The sequence below is a fragment of the Hyperolius riggenbachi genome, chromosome 5 (genome assembly GCF_040937935.1).
Source record: "Hyperolius riggenbachi isolate aHypRig1 chromosome 5, aHypRig1.pri, whole genome shotgun sequence".
NCBI classification, from domain to species: Eukaryota; Metazoa; Chordata; class Amphibia; order Anura; family Hyperoliidae; genus Hyperolius; species Hyperolius riggenbachi.
Genome location: NC_090650.1, coordinates 280,386,262 through 280,401,554, shown reverse-complemented (window position 1 = coordinate 280,401,554; position 15,293 = coordinate 280,386,262). Strand labels below are relative to the sequence as shown.

Below are 15,293 nucleotides of genomic sequence, written 5' to 3'. Positions count from 1 at the left end.
CCGGTCTAAAAAATCCGGCAAGGAGGCAGCGCCGCACATTTTTTTTTTTTTTAAATCATGTAGCGAGCCAAGGGCTCGCTACATGATAGCCGCTAAGCGGCGGCATCCCCCCACCCACTCCGATCGCCTTCGGCGATCAGAGTATGCAGGGAATCCCGTTGAGAACGGGATTTCCTGCAGGGCTTCCCCGGTCGCCATGGCGACGGGGCGGGATGACGTCACCGACGTCATGGACGTCGGGACGTCATAGGGAATCCCGATCCGCCCCTCAACGCTGCCTGGCACTGATTGGCCAGGCAGCGCAGGGCTCTGGGGCGGGGGGGAGCGACTCGGCGCGGCGGATTGCGGCGGATTGGCGGCGAGCGGCGGCGATCGGAAGTTACAAGCAGCTAGCAAAGTGCTAGCTGCTTGTAACAAAAAAAAAATTATGCAAATCGGCCCAGCGGGGCCTGAGATATCCTCCTGCGCAGGTTACCCCGAGCTGAGCTCGGGATAACCGGCAAGGAGGTTAAACAATTATTGCACACTTTCTGTAAATCCAATAAACTTAATTTCAATTCTCAAATATCACTGTGTGTGCCATCTATATGATATATTTAACTGACATTTTTTATCCAAACAACCAATGATTTATACAGGAAAATCATGATGATTAACAACGCTGCCCAAACTTTCACATCCCACTGTATAACTATCATCAGCAGCACCACAGAAGATGATGGCACTATATAAATCAATCATAATGTTAGTGTGTACAACATAGCGTTGTGTTTTGCATAAGAAGGCAGGGTTCAGGAATTTGTGTATGAATGAAATTCTGATTAGATGTTTGCTGTTGCTTGCGAATGAACAAGCTGTCCTCACAATTACAGTACTAATACTATGTAAAGTATTTGTTGTGGAAACAATGTTTGCGTTGTCAGGGATGCATACATTTGCATAAGTGTGCATTTGGTTTGTGCCAGAATGAACTTGCCAAACACAATTAATCCTGTTCAGGGTAAACCGTCATGGAGCATTTGTAACAGAAGCAAAATCTGATTTGTGAACAGGTTTTTTGTTTTTGTTTAAATAGGTTAGAGCATTAGCATTGGAAAAAGATCTCCCGATATCCATCATCTTATGATCACACTTGCTCAAATTGTATAAATTTTTATGAAATGTTAAAACACCCTTGCCCACACAGCTTTGTAACCCTGTGGACCCAAAGCGTGCTGCTTTTTTTCCTTCTGGACACCATGTGCATTTTTTGCTATTAAATACTGTACATTGTTCTGCTGTGAAAAATGTGTGAGTTTTTCCACGTATGAACACACATGGTTTGCAGAAAAACGCACAGAAAAACATGATACCATTATCATCCTTGTCTTGTCATAGTGTTGGCAGTTGTCATGCTCAAAATCGTCAACAATTCTAGCTCTTTTCTGAGAGTCTTCATCCTAGTGTGTGACTTAACTTTGCACTTTTGTTACATACAGTAAATGAACCTGGGAGGTTTTTGATTGGGGAGGTCTTTTTTCACCTGGGCCCATATGCAATTCACCTTTTCTCATGAGTTGATATTTTTCACACCTTTTCAATAAAATGCCTTTTCAGCCTCCAGCAAGCAAAAAAATTATAATAAATAAATAAATAAAAAAAATACTCACAATCATTTTAATAGTACCCGTCGTACTACTTTTGGTAGTTTTTTAATTGTGAAATGCTACAGATTTATTTTAAAGAGATGAAAAATTACCACCGAGGAGAAAACTTAGGAGAAAAAGTGAATTTCATATGGGCCCACAGGTCATATATACAGGATCTTCTCAAAAAATTAGCATATTGTGATAAAGTTCATTATTTTCTGTAATGTACTGATAAACATTAGACTTTCATATATTTTAGATTCAAATACACACAACTGAAGTTGTTCAAGCCTTTTATTGTTTTAATATTGATGATTTTGGCATACAGCTCATGAAAACTCAAAATTCCTATCTCAAAAAATTAGCATATTTCATCCAACCAATAAAAGAAAAGTGTTTTTAAAACAAAAAAGTCAACCTTCAAATAATTATGCTCAGTTATGCACTCAATACTTGGTCGCAGGGACGGATCTAGGGGGGGGGGGGGGGGGGGGCAAGCGGGTATCTTGCCCCAGGCGCAGTTTGTTGAATTCTTAAAAAGGCGGCAAAATGAATGGCAGTTTAGGCGCCAAAACCTGACCTTGCCCCAGGCGCAACTTGGTCTTCATCAGTCCCTGCTTGGTCGGGAATCCTTTTGCAGAATTCACTGCTTCAATGCGGCGTGGCATGGAGGCAATCAGCCTGTGACACTTCGATAGCAGCCTTAAGCTCATCCAGAGTGTTGGGTCTTGCGTCTCTCAACTTTCTCTTCACAATATCCCACAGATTCTCTATGGGGTTCAGGTCAGGAGAGTTGGCAGGCCAATTGAGCACAGTAATACCATGGTCAGTAAACCATTTACCAGTGGTTTTGGCACTGTGAGCAGGTGCCAGGTCGTGCTGAAAAATTAAATCTTCATCTCCATAAAGCTTTTCAGCAGATGGAAGCATGAACCCACTTTTGAACCAGAAACAGCGGCAGAAGCGCCTGACCTGGGTTACAGAGAAGCAGCACTGGACTGTTGCTCAGTGGTCCAAAGTACTTTTTTTTGGATGAAAGCAACTTTTAGTTTCAAAATTACTTTATTCGTTATCTTTCAGACAGAATAAATGGGTAACAGAACTATTGGCAGTAGTTACATTGGATCATCAAAATTGTGATTTACAATAATGAGCAATTGTTATACGACCAGTAAGATAGATTTACTTTGATGTATTGTATAGGTTATGCCATTAGCAGACATTAGAGATAACATAAGGTATAAAAGATTATTTAAGATGCGAAATGAGTATACTTTTACAAAATAACTACATGTAAAGGGTATACAGTGTGATCACTTTATGCGCCTCAGAGACAGTAAGGATGTTTTAGGTGTGCCTTTTTTTTTTTTTGTATTAGAATTGGGCTAAAGCTTGTCGAATATCAGGGGATGTAACATTATTTAGCCAGGGTTCCCAGACTTTGTCAAAATGGTGGACCCTATCTGCCAGGTTTGCTTTAATTTTTTCATTGAGCATGGTTTCATGCATTTTGTCTAGTACACATCTGTACACTAGCTGCTGTTGGCGCCATTGGGATGCTATGTATGTCTTGGTGGCGTTAGCTGCAAATTGGACCAGTTTATGATATGCAAAAGGGATGTCCTCAGGTTTATATCCCAGAAGAAAGATTTGCGGGTCTAATTGCAGTTGGGTCGAGAGAGTTTTGTTTAGAATATTTACTACCTTGGTCCATAGATACACAACTTTTGGGCACGTCCACCAAGTGTGATACATTGTACCCCTATCCTGGCACCCTCGAAAACATGTTGGGGGAGTTTCTGGTGAAAAGCTATGTAGTTTAGTTGGGACCAGGTAACTACGATGTAGTACTCTAAGCGATACCTCCATATTAGTCACCTGTAGACTTCCCTTAGATAAAGTATCCATACATTGTGACCAGTCCTCCTTCTCAAATGTTTTGCCACAATCTTTTTCCCATGCTAGCTGGAATTGGAGTTTCTCTTGTGAGGACTGTGAATTGAGGGAGGAATAAAGGGCAGATAGCATACCCCTAAAAAGGGGATCTGATTTGCAGGTATGTTCTAGGTAGGTACTGCTAGTTGTACGTATTGTGGGGTACTTGGTTCTAGCAAAATGCAGAATTTGGTAGGCTCTGAATATTTCTGTAGGGGGCAGTGAAAGTTGTGCCCTTGCAGCTGACACCGAGGGGATGCGACCATCTGTTATTAGATTACCTAATGTTTTGATATTATTTGTGGTCCACCATCTAAAAAGGGATATTCCATGACCTCCCGGGAAGTCTGGATTACCAAATAGTTCTACTAGGTGAGAGGTTGGGGATTGTAGGCCGAATTTGAAGCGTATTTTCTTCCATAGTGCTAATGTTAGATGAGTGAATGGCGAGGAGGTTTTAATAGGAGAGAGATTTGTAAGAGAGGACCATAGAATGCCTTTCCAACTCAAAGGATGGACCAGAGCATCCTCTAATGCGAGCCATTTAGGTCTGTTGAGTTCAGCATATATCATGGGCAGGAAGGCCAGCTGTGATGCTAGATAGTATTTGTATAAGGACGGAACCGACATTCCTCCTTCCTTTTTATGCATCATCATAACTTTATGTTGGATTCTCGGGGGTTTATGGTTCCAAATAAATTGAAATATGTTTTTCTGTAGTCTTTCTAGCATTCCTTTTGTCAGGAGGACTGGCAGTGTTCTAAATAGATACATCAGTTTTGGTAGGAGGGTCATTTTTATTGCTGTGACTCTACCTGCCCATGAGATTTTATGCCCCATCCATTGTTGTAAGAGGTCATCTAGGTGTTTAAACATGGGTGTATAGTTCCAGTGGTAAAGTTTGTCTGGGTCAGAGGAGATCTTCACCCCCAAATATTTCAAGTAATGTGGCTGGTATCTGAACTTAAATATGCTAGAGATATATTCGCCCATACCCCTTGGGAAGTTGCTAAAGAGAGCTTCTGACTTGTCGTAGTTGAGTTTTAGACCTGAAATAGACTCAAAACATTTTAATTCCTTCAGTAGGTTAGGAAGGGTAGTAGTGGGGTTAGTTACGGTTAATAAAACATCGTCGGCGAACAGCGAGAGTTTAAACTCTTGTGTTCGGATTTTGTACCCCTGTATGTTGGTATTATTTCTGATGGCGGTGGCTAGTGGTTCCATCATGATGGCAAAGATTGCCGGTGATAGGGGGCAGCCTTGGCGGGTTCCCCGTTGGATTTTAATGGGTTGTACAGTGGGGGCTGGGAGTTTTAGGGAGGCAGAAGGGAAAGAGTATAATTGATGAATTATATGCATTAGTTCCCCAGATATACCTATGTGTCCAAGGACCTGAAACATGTATCTCCACGAGATGGTGTCGAAGGCCTTTTCAATGTCCAAGGCCAACGACACCACCTGCGTCCCAGACGACTTGGCATGTTGAAGGATATTCACAATCCTTCTGATGTTGTCTGGGGCTTGACGATATGGGATAAAACCTACTTGGTCGGGGTTTATTAGTTCAGGAAGGATTATGTTAATTCTAGAGGCCATGATTCCTGTCAGGATCTTGTAGTCTATGTTTAGTAAAGCTATTGGGCGGTGGTTTTTTGGTTGTAACAAATCCCTGTCAGGTTTGGGACAAATAGTTAGATGAGCCTCTAAGAACTCCTGATGTTGCAGGGGGTTCTTACGTATATGATTATAGCAGTTAGTGAGGTGGGGCAGAATCTGCGGGAGGAATTTTTTATAATATAAGGAACTTAAACCATCGGGGCCTGGGGCTTTGTGGAGTTTTAATTTCTTTATTGTCTGTGCTATTTCTGTAGTGGAAAATTCTTCATTCAGTTTTTTAGTTATTTCTGGTTTTAATTTGGGGAGGCCCAGGGGTTTGAGATAGTCTTCTATCGGGATTTGTGGAGTTTGTGGGGATTGCGAATAGAGGTCAGAGTAGTATTTATGAAATACATTGTAAATTTTTACAGGGTTACTAGTGATTCGACCAGAGGCCTCTCTGATTTTAGCTATTATGTTCATTTTACGTTGGTTCCTTAATTTGGCTGCTAGCCAGGCATCAGGCTTATTCATATATCTGTAGTATCTAGCTTTGGTCATTCTAAGGGCTTTTTCTGTGGAGCGGGCTAATAGAACATCAAGTTGCTGTTTTGTGTCACGGATCTGTTTAAGTAGGTACACAGAGGGATCCATAGCATGTATATTTTGTAGGCGACAGAGTCTATACTGTAAGTTTGACAGTTCAGATTTAAATATTTTATTTCTTTGGGAGGCTAGTTTTATCAGTTGCCCTCTTATAACTGCCTTATGGGCTAACCATAGGGTGGTTGGCGAGATCTCCTCTGACTCATTCTCCTGGAAGTATAGGGACAGTTGTTCTGCAATGTGCTTTCTGGAGTCATGATTTAGTATGAGGGATTCGTTCAATCTCCACCATGGGCGAGACAAGGCCTTCATTTTTATGTCAATGCAAAGTAGGAGGGTGTCATGGTCAGAGACAGAGTTAGGGATGTGGCGCAGATACTGAAGCTGAGGGACCACTGAGGTGGTGACCAGAAAGTGGTCAATTTTGGCATATGTGCCATGAGGGCTGGAGTAGTGGGTATAGCTTCTTTTAGTGCCATATAATTCTCTCCATGCATCTACCAGGAAGTTTTCTTCCAGTGAGGATTGTAGGCGTTCGCGTTGAATTTTAGACAGCTTATCCGTTGAAGAGTGAGATTTGTCTAAGGTTTCATTTAAGGTCAGGTTAAAGTCGCCACACCATATGAACAGTGTTTCAGGGGGCACCTCTATTTTGGCTGACAGTGACATAAAATGCTTGAAGGCCTCCTCTGGTGGAGCGTAAGAGTTTATTAAATATACTTTCTGGTCAAATAGGGATCCCTTTAAGATTATGAAGCTACCATCCGGGTCTAAGAGCACTGAACTTGTGACCCATGGAGTAGAATTTTTAACAAGTATGGCCACTCCTTTATGTTTCTTGCTGGCATTTGCCATGAATACAGTTCTATAATTTTGGTGGAGGAAAGTAGGACAGGATGTGGTGGAGAAGTGTGTCTCTTGGAGACAGATGATGTCTGCTGAATATTGTTTAAGGCTTAAAAATAGCTTCCTCCTCTTAGGGGGAGAATTTAGTCCCCGGGCGTTTAGGGATATAATTTTTAAGGTAGCCATAGTAAATTTTTAGAAAACCTTCTTACGTTTACTGAGGTATGCATGGATAAGTAATACCCTTTAAACATATATAAACAACAAAACCAAACATTAACAAAAACGTAACAGCTAAGTAAAATTAGTGCAATATCATCAGGATATAGGGTATTATACCCTGGACTTGTCAGAAGTGGGAGAAAGAGACACATAAATAGGATCATGTCTCCCACTATACGACTGACAGGCTTTGAGGCAACAATAGGGACCTGAGTGGAGCTGGGTCTGTGGCTTCTGTTTGTAGCGGGAAGGGTATGAGGGGAAGAGGGAAAGGAGGATGGAGGATGGGTAAAAAGGGGGGGAGGATGGAGGACAAGGGGAAGAGGGGGAGGGGGTATGGAGAGTAGGGTATTCAGGGTATATATTTTAATCAGCCTCTATTATTAAGTAGAGCTACAAAACTCGTCAGTTCAGGTATAAATCAACTAACTAACATATCTGCAGCATGCCCCCCCCCCCACACCCCGGATACATCGTTTATGTAGCATAATAGGTAAGTGTCCCACACATCAAGTGAGAGCATGTATCGGCATGTTAGCATCACATATATATATGGATTATGTTAGTTTTGGTACTGCTATGGACCTTAATTGTGAACACATATTTCTTCGGTTTCCATGTTTGTCTCAAAAGACTTCCTCCATATTGCAGGATAAAGTCACTTGTCACAGGATCGGCAACTCATTTGACTCCAGATATAAAGCAGTAGGTAAGTATATCCATGCGGAATTCCGGATATGGCACATAAGTACATCATAGGTTCCACATGATCGAAATATGTGCGTGATTCCTAGTATATATATATGAAGAAGGTACTTATAGTGTTGTCTGGGCCGGATTGGCCGATGGCTCATACATGGGGCAAGAATTGTGCAAAAGTTCCTCAAGTGTAAGGTGAGGGTTGTGCAGACTCCCCAGGGTTGTGAGGTGAGTGTTTGTAATAGCGTTCAGCCGTGCCGAAAGCGGTAGTTTAATGGTCTTCACAAGTGCGGGTTCCAGCGGGTGTACAAGGGGGGATAGAGAGCGGGAAGACAGGGGGGCCAGCCATACCTGGTATCGAGCTCATAGGGGACCATGGTGGACATATCGTGTGTAGAGTCATTTACAGTACTCACGTTACCAGTAGTTTACGGAGATCGACTTGCGGGGGTAGCTGAACCAGATTGTTGCGCAGGCGACCTCCTAGGTATTGTGTTCCATTCTCGTTCTGGGCGTTGCGGCCTCGGTGACTCTGCTGTTGCTGTTATCGGGGCCTCTACTCTCATCCCCGCTGCTGTTAGTAATCTGCGGCCTTCTTCCAGTGTTGAGACTTGGTGGATAGTGCCCTGTAGTGTGAAAATCAGGGAACAGGGGAATCCCCACCGGTATCTCACGCTGTTTTGCTGCAGACATGATGCGATAGGCCTCATGATTCTTCGTTTTTGTAGAGTGATGGGCGAGAGGTCCGCAAAGATCTGGACTGTAGACGGAACATCCGGCAGCGGATTGAGGTTTCTGGCAGCATTTATAATTTGTTCTTTCGTTTCATAATAATGGCATTTAAGGATCACGTCCCTTGGCAGGTTAGTATTGCGTGGCTTACCCAAAGCTCGATGGATACGGTCCAGCCGCAGTTGAGAGGAGTCGATCTGAGGTAATAGCGCGGAAAATAAATTTAGGGCGGTAGCCCGCAGGTCCGTGAACGACTCTGGTAGGCCTCTAATACGCAGATTGGATCTGCGCGCTCTATTTTCATAGTCCTCTAGTCTGGCCTCCATCTGGAGAAACTTCTTATCGTGTTCATCCAGTCTCTTTTTATCGTCAGCCAAGGCATCCGCATATCCGTCTAGCCTCACCTCAACTGCATGGGTCCTTTCACCGATTTCTTGGATTTGGGCGGTAATGCTTGCTACTGCTGCACCTAATTCCTGCTTCAGGATCCTATGCAGCATGGCGACAATGTCTGGTTGTGGAGATGCCGGTGGGCTTGGGGAAGATTGCTGACTAAAGCGTTCGGATTGTGGGGATAGCGAAGCGCTTGGTGAACCTGGCTGACTCGCCTGTCCTAGGGCGGCTTGCGATGAGGAGGCCTGTTCGGAGGCGCCAGCGGCCATCTTGGAGGCCTGGTCTTTTTTCAGCTGCCGAGAGAAAGCCTCCTTAATCGGCTCTTGTTTGGAGTTGTCCCCTCGTTTATGAAAGCAACTTTTACATGTCATTCGGAAATCAAGGTGCCAGAGTCTGGAGGAAGACTGGGGAGAGGGAAATGCCAAAATGCCTGAAGTCCAGTGTCAAGTACCCACAGTCAGTGATGGTCTGGGGTGCCATGTCAGCCGCTGGTGTTGGTCCACTGTGTTTTATCAAGGGCAGGGTCAATGCAGCTAGCTATCAGGAGATTTTGGAGCACTTCATGCTTCCATCTGCTGAAAAGCTTTATGGAGATGAAGATTTCATTTTTCAGCACGACCTGGCACCTGCTCACAGTGCCAAAACCACTGGTAAATGGTTTACTGACCATGGTATTACTGTGCTCAATTGGCCTGCCAACTCTCATGACCTGAACCCCATAGAGAATCTGTGGGATATTGTGAAGAGAAAGTTGAGAGACGCAAGACCCAACACTCTGGATGAGCTTAAGGCCGCTATCGAAGCATCCTGGGCCTCTATAACACCTAAGCAGTGCCACAGGCTGATTGCCTCCATGCCACGCCGCATTCAAGCAGTCATTTCTGCAAAAGGATTCCCGACCAAGTATTGAGTGCATAACTGAACATAATTATTTGAAGGTTGACTTTTTTTGTTTTAAAAACACTTTTCTTGTATTGGTCGGATTAAATATCCAAATTTTTTGAGATAGGAATTTTGAGTTTTCATGAGCTGTATGCCAAAATCATCAATATTAAAACAATAAAAGGCTTGAACTACTTTAGTTGTGTGTAATGAATCTAAAATATATGAAAGTCTAATGTTTATCAGTACATTACAGAAAATAATGAACTTTATCACAATATGCTATTTTTTTAGAAGATCCTGTATATGTTCTCTTCTTTTTTTCCTTTAGTCAGGCTAGCCAGAGCCAGGACAAGGTCCTCCAGCACCCAAAGCTGAGACAACAAAGTGTGTCCCTCCATTCCTCCCACCCCAGCTGTCACACACTGATTGCTATTAGACTTAGGCCCTGTTCAGACTATGTGCGTTCCTAGCTGTTTTTCCAGAATGCGTACGGGCAGACTTTGCACATAGAAACGGATACTAATGTTTTCTAATGGCCTCGTTGACATGTATGCATATGAGACGCATACGTTTCTCATCCGCATTGCTGCACGCAGTTCTGTGCGTCACGCACAGAAACGGACGCAAGGAAAGTTTATAGGCCGCATAACAAAAACGCGTACTATTGCGTTTTTAGCGTACATTTCCCTCTGCGTTTCCCATTGTTTCCTGTGTGACTTACTTCCTTTCAACATGCAAAAACGCAATAGAAAACGCAAGAAACACACATATAAATGCATGCGTTTTCAACTTACGTTTTCTTCTTCTTCTATGCGTTCTTCAAACGCTGACAGTATGAACAGGGCCTAAGAGGTGCCCCGGGGCCCACAGTCCCCCCTAACACCTTAATCTCTAGTTATCTGGCTTGCAGTCACTGCCATGTATCCCCTTTTCTTATTTCTCTCTGCTTCAAACACAATAGGGGAATGATAGCTAAATGAGTTGTGCGCCCCCTCCTACAATGCGCCTCGAGGCTGGAGCCTCTCTCGCCTCTGCCTCGCCTGGCCCTGAGGCTAGCCATATAGTCATACATGGATTGATAGTTACCCGATCCAGCGACGAGCGACCATTTACGCTTTGCTAATAATTCAGGAGAAAAAGTTAATTGCATGTGGGCAGTGAGCCCTTATTCAATTTACTTTTTCTACTAAGTTTTCCAGTGAGTGATATTTTCACACCTTATAAATAAAATGCCTTTTAAAGAGACACTGAAGCATCTTTAGAGCCCACTTTTTATTCAACATTTATCTTCAACACTATCAGCCCTGCTAAAACACTGCATCCCCGCAGCAGAGAGCTGTTTACAAACCCCCATGGGAAAATGCGGGGAGCGCTTCCTCATTGAGCTGCAGCTCTGCCTCCATTCACGTCAATCCCCGCGGATCTCTGCCTCTCCCCCGCCTCTCTCAGTGAAGGAAGACTGAGAGGGGCGGGAGAAGTGGCGATCAGTGAGGATTGACACGCATGGAGGAAGAGCTACAGCCCAAAGCTCTGCCTCTATGAGGAAGCGCTCCCTGCATTTTCCCACAGGGATTTGGGGGGCTTGTAAACAGCTTTCTGCCGCAGGGATGCAGTGTTTTAGCAGGGCTGATAGTGTTGAAGATACATGTTGAATAAAAAGTGGGATTTTAGGAGACTTCAGAGTCTCTTTAAGCCAGCAGCAACTAAGAATTACACAGTATTTTTCATCTATTTTTTGATATTTTGTAATTGCAGAGTGCTGAAAATTTATTTTAAATAGAAGATGAAAAATGACCTAATGGGAGAAAACTTAGAAGAGAGAATTGAATAAGGGCCATGATGTTACTTGATATATACTTTTATGGAGTCATCAGCTACATACACAATTAAACAAGCCAAAAGAATGGAAGTGGTTGTAATGTACCTAGTCACTGCACTTCATTTAAGTAGAAATCTTATTGAGATATCATCAGACTTCTTCCGCGACTTCCTTAATATCACTTGCTATAAAGTGCTGCTATACAGCCATTAGAGCCAGATCGTCCACAAGGCAAACCTAGGCAGTTGCCTAGGGCTTGGAGAGAGAGTAGGGGCCTGCTGGATGCTAGTCCCCACCAAATCTTACTAAAAAAGCCAGGAAACAATTATCGGTGGGCAAAAACTGCTATCTTGCCTAGGGCCCCATTTAGTGTTAATCCACTTATGGTGGCCATTCATCACTCCACTGTCTATCATGCAGTTTCAATATAGCACTGTGCCTGATCAGGCTTTTGTCAATAGACTGTCTAATATTGTCTGTTAAATATGGTAGAGAGAAGCGAGGCACTGATGCAATGAAAAGTGTACCTTTAATCCACGGTTGCAGACACAGCGGGGTGTACAGTGGGGGTGAGGGGATGCCTGACAGCTGTTTTGCTTAGAAAAGCTTCTTCAGAGGCACGTGCTTGTTACAAGATGAAGTACACAATCCGGGTTAACCCATGACCTCCCTACTCGCAACTAGTGCCAGTCTTTCTTTCTTTTATTGCTGTAATATTGTCTGTTACTCAGAGGTTTATTGATAGGGCTTGCTTGGGTCAAATGATCAGTAGCAGATGTGATCAAAGTGATCAAATCAACCAGAATACTGTCCCTATGCACGGCCACATGCGTATTTTCCCTATCTGCTAAGAAATAAAATGGACCTTATCAATTGAGCTCTATAAATGTAAGTATTTTAGCAAGGTGTGTTATACAGATATACTTGTGATTTCCAAAGTCACTGCTCTGAACCTCTACAAATTTCACTGTGAAAGCTGTTTTGCAAGGCTGCGTCATCTGTTACTGAGATGGGAGTGGTTAGTCCCAACTATGCACACTTAGAACCAGCAATCCTGCAGATATGTAGGGCTTTTACTTCCTAAGCACAGTGAAGCTATACAGCAGAAAAGGTTTGTAGTAAATTGTATTTCCTGCTTACTACAGACTTATGAGAAAAATAAAATATGAAAATGCTTGGCATTTTTGCTATCAAACATCTTTATTGAAAGTGAAGATAAACAATTCTTGGCATTTTTGACAGTGATTCTTAAATACATTATAATATTTCAGTGAAGCTGTGTGGGGCTGCCATTGCAGCTGGGCATATCTCTTGACTTTCCGAAAACCGTGGCAGATCTTGGTTCCTGCATTTCACAGCCTTTCCACCACTTCCTACTGTGACAATGCAGCTACACTAAGCTGATGTATCGCAAGCTGCAGTACCTTGGCTTAGTACATCAGCTTCTGTGATCCATCAAGTGCTTTATGAAAAACTGTCTGTTATTAGGTGGCAAAATGTTCTTCTTGGGTGACAGCAGACCACAGGAAAGCTGCTTTAAGACGAATGAAATAGCAGTTACCTTATATATTCACATATAAGCCGACCTGCGTATAAGCCGAGGTAACCACTTTTCCCTCAGAAACCAGGGAAAAGTGATTGACTCACATATAAGCCCCCTCCCCAGTATAGCCCCCTCCACAGTAGCCAGATGTGCCCCCAGTACAAGTCAGCCCCCCTCTCTATAGCCAGATGTGCCCCAAGGATGATACAGCTGTGTCTCAAGACACCACTAGATGGGGTCATACATATAAGACAGCGAATGCCACACAGGAAGAATCCTCAATCATTGCACCACTGACATGTTGCTTGCATGCTCCACTCCACAAGCCAGGGGACACAGGTAGTCTTGAGCAGCACACTCTGCACACCATGTAGCAGGGAATGGGGGCACGGACCCAGCAGGGAGCCAGCTGGCAAGAGCAGGATCACTAGTGCTTGATCCTTACGCTCCTCTGCCAGTAACAAAACCAACTCCACCATCCATTCTGCTCATTTGACTCGCATATAAGCCGAGGGGGTAACTTTTCAGCACATTTTTTTGTGCTGAAAAATTAGGCTTATATGCAAGTATATACAGCATGTATTTGTGGCTAAATTCACACACATGCAGTGACAACTATGTGAAATAAATGCAGAGCTAGTGTGGTTGGTTGAACTATAAACATTTTCACTGCAGGTCTGTGTGTGTAACTGCTATTTTATTCATCTTTTGCCACTGTTTTTGATACTGTGTTATGACCAAGGTGACGTTGCAAGCTTTTATCATAAAGTAGGAACATGGATGGTAACAGTCTGTATAGTACATTATTTGGCAGTCAAATTGTTCAAATTCAAATCCAATTCAGTTTGTCCAATTCCATTTTATAATGTCGGCATGTCTTCTGTACCGTATACGTTAGTACATTGAGCTGTACTGATAGTAAACTAGCTGCAGTGTGTGCTTATCCCTGTTTGGAAAATGTACTTCTCAAATGTTCTCTGTGCTTCTAAAGTGTTTCTTCCCTTCTCACTTATACATTGTTTCTCTGCACCTGCTATCATTCCTGTGAAGATCTTATATCTATTTAGATACCCAAATGATTTCAGGTCCCTCCCTCATTTCATAGAACAGATGAAGCTGATCGTGTGTTAGGGCCAGTGCACACCAAAAACCTCTAGCAGATCTGCTAACGCTAGAGGTTTTTGAAGCAGATTTTCAGAGTGATTCTAGGCATGTTAAAGCCCCATTCACACTTACAAAACGCAAAATGCCGGCGATTTTGCCGGCGTTTTGCAGGAGTGATTTTTCTGTGATTTCACACGGAAAATCACTGAACACTGCAGCGATTTTGCCGCGATCTCGTTTAGCGCTTCTATAGCACTGAAACGTGATTGCCAGGGAATCGCCTGAAAATGGTGCAGGCGACACGTTTGCGTTTCGCATTTTTGGCCGTTTTTGGGCGACTTCAGCGATTAGCACAAATCGCCCAAGTAAGAAGGGACCCATAAGTCAAACGCGTTTGAGCGTTTTGCCGAAAATGCGGTAAAACGCTCTAGTGTGAATGGGCCCTTAGAGAGGTTTTCTAAACATGCCTAGCATTTTTGGAGTGTTTTTTTTGTAGCAGATTTCAAATATTGTTACAGTAAAGCTGTTACTGAACAGCTACTGTAACAAAAGCGCCTGGAAAACCGCTCTGATCTAGCGTTTTTCAGAGCGGCTTTCCACTTTCCTATGCTTTAAAATTGAGGCAGAAATGTCTCAGAAATCTAAAAAATGCTGCAGCCCCCGAGTTTGCGTTTGGGGAAAAAACGAATCGCTCTGGTGTGCACCATCTCATTCACTTTCATTAGCTAAGTGGTTTTATCCCTGCAAGCGTTTTAAAAAACTCTCTAGAACCGCTCTGCTGTGCACCAGCCCTCAGTGTGTTTTTACAACGACTGTGCTTGGAAACTGTCACCTGAAATAGTCAGGATCAACCTTTTTTGGGTGAGGTTTATATTAAGCATTTGCGTATTGATACGTTTCGCAGTTTCCAACATCATGGTTCACCACTCAACGACAAGAGAGCACCGACAACATATGTATGCCTGGATAATAAGTTTGCAGTGAACACAGGTTCACTTCACTTCACCCAGCAAATCCCTCTGCTAATGTAGACAGGCTCGATGGCAGCCCTTAATGGGTTATTAATTTTATGAGGGTACAGAAAGAAACCCTATAACATTTAGAAGCTCTAAATGATCAGAATGAAAATTCTGCCTTGGGTTAAACTAATTAAATCCATTTGTCAGAGGACCTGTTATGTAACCCTGTACTTCTACAATGACAAACTCATTTTATCTCTGCCAGTATTGTCTTCATTCAAACAATCTGTTGTACTTCACTAGGCACAGTTTCGCCTCCGTGCTTA

At 43.1% G+C, this 15,293-nt stretch overlaps 1 protein-coding gene across 3 annotated transcripts in view; it reads left to right on the top strand.

Annotated features, from left to right (window-relative positions):
• Positions 1-15,293, top strand: part of DCDC2 (doublecortin domain containing 2) — a 276,455-nt gene that overhangs the window by 228,195 nt on the left and 32,967 nt on the right. The window lies entirely within an intron of this gene.